General features: G+C 40.4%; 2 pseudogenes; both read right to left on the bottom strand.

The window, feature by feature from the left end:
• Positions 1-661: 661 nt before the first annotated feature.
• LOC144375103 (phenylalanine--tRNA ligase beta subunit pseudogene) lies at positions 662-2,417 on the bottom strand (annotated as a pseudogene).
• A 1,165-nt stretch (positions 2,418-3,582) lies between these two features.
• On the bottom strand, positions 3,583-4,643 carry LOC101971879 (la-related protein 1B-like; annotated as a pseudogene).
• Positions 4,644-6,216: the final 1,573 nt, after the last annotated feature.

The raw sequence follows: 6,216 nt of genomic DNA, 5'->3' as shown, positions 1-6,216 counted from the left end.
ATTTTTTCCCTAGATGATGCATAAATATATCCCAGAAAGAATACATAATATATTTCATGCAAGTTTAAAAAGAAAAATTTTAATGATGTTTTAAATATACATGGAATCTGATATTCATGTATAGGCATGGATTCTAATAGTTCAAAGTCTTTAATATTAGATTTAATATTGCATAATGAGTTTGTTTGAATATTGCTAATGGATCCTATATGTTTATAAAAAATTATATATGATTTAAAAAAATGTTCCCTTCTCAATTAGTAGGACAATGTGTAATAATAATAATATGTTCTGAAACAGTATTTGATGTAAAGAAAATGAAGTGATTTCAGATTTTTGAACAGGGGGTCAATGGATACATCTCATGTTGAATATAAAATAATTCAAAGGCTATATATGAATAATAAAAAAGTATACATCAAAAGGACCATCCCATCTCATATGAATATAGATTATTTGATAAACTAGGTATTATGACAGCAGTAATATTAGGGTTACTATTCATTACCGAATGGGTTTCATGTGGGTAGGAGAAAATGATCACGTATACAAGGAAATATAAATATCCCTATTGTTGAACTTGTGAACCTATGCATAAGAGTCCACATGCATGCACATTTTCTTTTTTTTTTTTTTTTTTTTTTTTTTTTTTTTTGCAGGCGGAGCTTTTTACTTTATTAAACATTAAAACACAAATGGATGCTCCCTGTGGAGTAGGAGAGGACACCGGAGGAGGAGAAAGGGACACTAGGGGACAGAACTGTACAACAGAGATCCATCCTCACAAAAAAGGCTCAATATTGATTTCCAGGGAGGAGCAGGGCATGGTCAGCTCAAATTTGGTGATAACATCAGGATGAAGGACTCCGAGCTTCCCAATGCTTTGACCCCTGGCAAAGATCTCGGCACATCGTCCAGGGAAGAAAGCAGGGCCTTCTGACGCTTTTATCATGTAGCCTCCCTTATCTTTGGTAGGAGGTACATCGAGCAGCTGCATAATTCTGTCCAGCAGCCCATGGATTATCTCAAACCCAGGATTCTTGTTGTAATAAACAGCACAGAGATGCCTGTAGTTTTTTGCCCCTACATCTTTGGTAGAATCTTTTACTACAATGTCAGAGATTTCAAACAGTTTCAGAGGAAGAGGCATCTTCCGATTTGCTGCTATGGTCTTTAAGAGGCCAGGAAGAAGGGTAGTGCGTGCCACCTGAAACTCAGCTGTTTTAGGGTTACTTATGTGGACTGCCTTTGTTGCAGAGATATCCAAACCAAGTTTATCAGCAATATCTTCTTGGGAGCACAGAGCAAAGGTAAGTGCTTCAGTGAATCCAGCTGCTGCCATGTCATGTCTGAGAAGTTCAGTGAGCTTATTAAGAGGAAATTGATTAGCTATGGTGTATGTTTTCGGGAGAGTCATCTGAATGTTGTTATATCCATAAGCAATAGCTGCATCTTCTACAATATCACACGCATGGATAATGTCAGCTCTGGTTGGAGGGATTTCAATCTCAATCTGATTCCCATCACCTATGACTTCTGACTTTAAATACATCCTGGTCAGGAGCTTGGCAAGATTTTCCGGAGTTTCTCTGATTCCAACTTTCTTGTTAATAAGATCAGCTCTAACTATCTCCTTTCGGTAACCCAATTCTGGAAAAGTATTTGACTTCCCATTAGGAAAAACTACCTCAGCTGCTTCAACCATGAATTGATTTTCACAATATTCACTGAACATGGTGACAATAATATCAAGAACTATTTTTGCCTTAGTAAAGTCAGTTCCTGTGCATTCGATAAATACATTTCTAGTATTTACTGTTATTTTGGAATGATTCCCATTGATGATTGGAGGCATTGAAAGGACGACACCATTGCTATCATAGATAACTGGGTACAGAGGTTTATTTTCAATGATATGCAAGTAATGTTTAAGGTGGTTGTCAGTCTGCAAATATTCTGATGTAATTTCTCTTGAAGTTCAATGAAGCTGTCATATCGATCTTTAGTAAACTTAATATTCCGGAGAACTGCTGCGACTGCAAAAGGGCGTATTTTAGCTGTCTCTTCTGTGACAATCAGTTTTTGAATTTCTCCATTAGGCATTACCCGTTTATATACTGGAGCTTTTATCCTTTCTTTGAAGACCTGAAGCCCTCGAACCAATCCTTCCAGACACAGGAGATCATATCTATTGGCAGGAACGTCGATTTTGTAAAGAACAACATCAGAGGCCCCCTCTGCCTTCACATTACCTTGTTCCTTACTTATTATTTCCTTTTCAGATGTAATTTCATCAAGTTCCAGACCAAATTCAAAACATAGTTCATCAAATTCTTCGTCAGTGTAGGTCCGTCCCAGAGCTTTGAAGAGCAGATCGCGCTTCACGCTGACAGTCGGCATGGCGAGTCGGGCCCATTGCGCCTCGCATGCACATTTTCAATGCACTTCTGAGTACACTGTTACTCATATATTCAATATGTTCTAATTTGTAGGCTGCATGTACATTACATGCATGAGTCTATACAAATACATATCAGTTTATGTCATGGATAATTTCATGGACAGCATTCAAACTACACATAAAATATCACTTTAGGGCCTATGCTTTCATGTATATTCTGGTTTAGTGATGGAGGTCTGGTATCTTGAATTTTTAAATCAAATTTAGGATGAGTGTTGTGGTTCAAAAATTGGTGCCAAACAGCATGACAATATATATGTTTATGGTAAGACGTATTCTGACCAAGAGTTCATTGTGAAGAGAGGCAGGATAGTATGCGTTTTTATCACTGAACATACATGGATAAGAAATATAATGAATGTGTAACTAGTTTGTCTGGACTTACCCATCAGAATGGAAAAGGAAAGTCAAAATTCATAAAGCTGCATATGGTCTAAGTATGTTTCTTGTACAGAAGGCTCAGTTTAACCAATAATATCAGAAAATATAGATAATAGTAAGGAGGGTTAGGGTTAATGATTTAATATGTATTTATTCCTGTTACAGAACACATAAAAATGTGAATTTTTGAAGAATAATGAAAAATATATCCTTGTTTATGTCTTCAATTTCTTACACCTTAATTGTCCTTATTAATAAATCTTACAGTCCATGTGAAACATCTTATCATGTGGGTTATGCAATGTTCACCATGGCAAAGGGCAGACCAAGAGCCAAGGGCCTGGCAAGTTGAGAAATGTTACAGTCTTCTCTTTCTCCACTTTATTGACCTAGACTGAAGTACATATGCCTGAAAACAAAACAGAACCTTGAAATATGTCCACAGTGATAAAAATTAGTTTCCCTTGCAAATAAAAGTAGCCATGCCATCTAAGTCCAACTACACAAAAAATGGCAGGCAGCTCCTAGAATGCCAGTAGTAGTCCCCAGCTCTGTCTCAGGTCATGGTACAGGTAATCATGCCCATTGTCATGCAGCCCTGGGGTCGGCAGTGGACATTCTCAGACAGAAGGCAGTCTGGTGGCTTTTTTCTCTACAACATGGTTTGTTCCAGTATATACAATGCATTTCAGTGAACCATCTGCTCTACTGCACATCACCGTCAGATGACATCAAGGGCATCAGTAGGTCATCACCCTGACTGTATGTGAGCAAAAGGCTTTTCCTGGAACAAACTCCAGATAGTCCATCAGCCAAGAGTAATCTCTCTGTGGCACACTTCTGGGAGGAGGGCCTGGGATTGGCCATTTTTCTGGTTCTATCTTTCTCCTCATTTTCTCATCTGCAACTTCTACTTCTTTGCTGTCCTTCAGGGCCTCTAAAATTAAATTAAGGTTTGTGGTGAGAGCCTGAACATGGTGAAATCCATAAATCAGGGAAATAGACAAGAAACCTTGCTCATCCATCTTTCTCTAGAGAAAGAAGTCAGGTTCCAAGTTTTCTATACTGAAGTAATAGTAAATTAGATGATTAATGTCCTCTTTAAGCAATGCTTCTTCCACAGGATACACCTGTACACCTGTACTGTCTCCATAGTAATACATCATACTGGTGTTAATTTCTGTTTGAAATGGCTGGTCTGTTCTTTCACCATGTTCTCAGTAACCATATGAATAATCAAAGTTTACTGGAGGGTTTCCTCTGCCTCATCTTGTTCCCTGTCCTAGTCCTCTTCCTCCACCCCTGAAGGAACCTCAGATATTACCCTCCTCACTCCTCATACTGAACACTTCATCCTGATCGTCTCCTTTTTCTCTGTCTCTCCTCCAACTTAGTGTGTCATTTCTCTTATTGTTATTGGAAGAAATACTTGCTTCAGGTTGACACCAAGAGCTGTTCTGGGATCCAGGTCTCTCCTGACTCTCTGGTCTTATATCATCTAAGTGCAGTGGTACCCACTTGTATTTATTAGCTCTTTCCTTGACTGCTTGACTAAGCCTCATCCTCACTCACATTTTCAATAAGACTCTCTAATTTTGTTTTCCCGTGTTCTCTGATCTCACTGTTACTCTTCTTTATTCTTCTCCTCTTTCCTCTTTCCTCCTCCCTCCTCCCTCCCTCCCTCCTCCCTCCCTCCCTCCTCCTCCACCTCCCCCCCCCCCGCTTGGGTGATGACGCTCTAAGACTGCAAGAATATTTTTCCAGTGCTCACTAACTCTCCTGATTTTGGCCAGTTTGCCATATCCCTGAAATCACTGGCCTTGTTGAGTTTCCTTGTCTTGAGTTTTCCTGCTCTTATTATTTTGGGGAACCGAGCTTTGCCTACAGGGTCTCCAGTGTGGTGGCGACTGGGGAGGCCTGCTGGGAAGGCTTTTTGGTCCAGGGGATCTTCTTGGGCAGTGGCAGCTTCTCTTCAAGTCGATCTAGACCCGCTGCTTGCTGCAGAAGAGTCCCAGGGCCCCAGTGCCTTGTGCACCAGGTGCAGCGCCAGCACCCACACAGGCTCGGCTGCTGGGGCACGCTGTGGCCAAGCACCAGCTCTTGCTCTCCCCCACACCCTCGCGATCCTGGAGAGAGCCAGCACAGGTGCTGGGCCACAGCATACTCAGATAGGCAGCTCTCTCTGCCTCCCTACCCTCCCATTCCTGCGGGGGCGCCTGCTAGGCCATCCGGCCTGGGCTTGCCTAGGCGGTCAGTGATTCCCTTGCTGCAGCAGCCACCACTGACTTGTCCTCCCTAGAGCGAGGGGCAGCACCTGGGCATGAGCAGGAACCATCTGCCCATCCTAGCCTCCCATGTGGGGGCGGGAGTGGGAGGTAGGAGGGTGAGGAGGTGGCACCCCGGGGCGGAAGCTAGACTGCAAGTCTTTGCACTGGGATAAGGGATGGCTCCAGCCTGTACCTCAGCTCCAAGAACTTAGTATTGAAAGCAATGCCAACTGCCCTGGTCCAGACGTCCAGCTTGACTCTTGGTCCTGTCACCAGTATACTTTTGCAATGATGAATTTTCTACTTTTAATATTCTTCACAATTTGGAGAAGCTTAGATCCTTCCCAATTATCAAATGGGAGTTTCTTTTTTGCTTCACAGTTCCTTTCTCAAATTTTGTTTTCTTCTCATATTTTTTGATAACCAGCAAAGAAAAATCAGGCTGTCCTCTTAACACTTTCCATTCAGCAAAAGTTCATCACAAATTCTGCTTTGCATAAAAAAGAATAAAACCCAAGACAAAATTTTTTCACTATATAATAAGAATTACCTTTTCTCGTGTTCTCAATTATATATTTCTCATGTCTCCCTTAGGCCCACTCCTGCTGTATATTAACACTCATATTTGTACCAATATTCTGTTTATGGTATATATTTATCATCTAAGGCACTAGAGATTTCTAAGTTCTCACCAGATCAATTTTGAAATTCATGTCTACCAACAGTCTCTTTAATGAAACCTAGACTTTATTATATTATGATTCTCAACATTCTTCCAGCTTTCAACTTCTATCCAATTGTAAAGTCACATTAATAATTTCTGGCCCTTCAGTATCCCTGTATTATTTGCTTTATGGCTGATAACATTGGATGACATTCTTTTCTATATTTCGTCTTCTGTCTGCCCCAAATTTTCTTCTGTCTCTTATAATAACAAGTCATTTTCTATTGCACTCAGATAATTCTGGGCCATCTCTTTATCTCAAGACCTTTTACTTTGTTAAACATTCAAAGATGATGTTTTCCTTAACAGTGTAATGTGTATGGTTTCCAGAATTTGGACATGGAGACATTACATTGAAAGCCACCATTCCATCAATTCCATGT

This window comes from Ictidomys tridecemlineatus, chromosome 2 (assembly GCF_052094955.1).
Source record: "Ictidomys tridecemlineatus isolate mIctTri1 chromosome 2, mIctTri1.hap1, whole genome shotgun sequence".
Taxonomy (NCBI): Eukaryota; Metazoa; Chordata; class Mammalia; order Rodentia; family Sciuridae; genus Ictidomys; species Ictidomys tridecemlineatus.
This window is presented reverse-complemented; position numbering and strand designations above follow the sequence as displayed.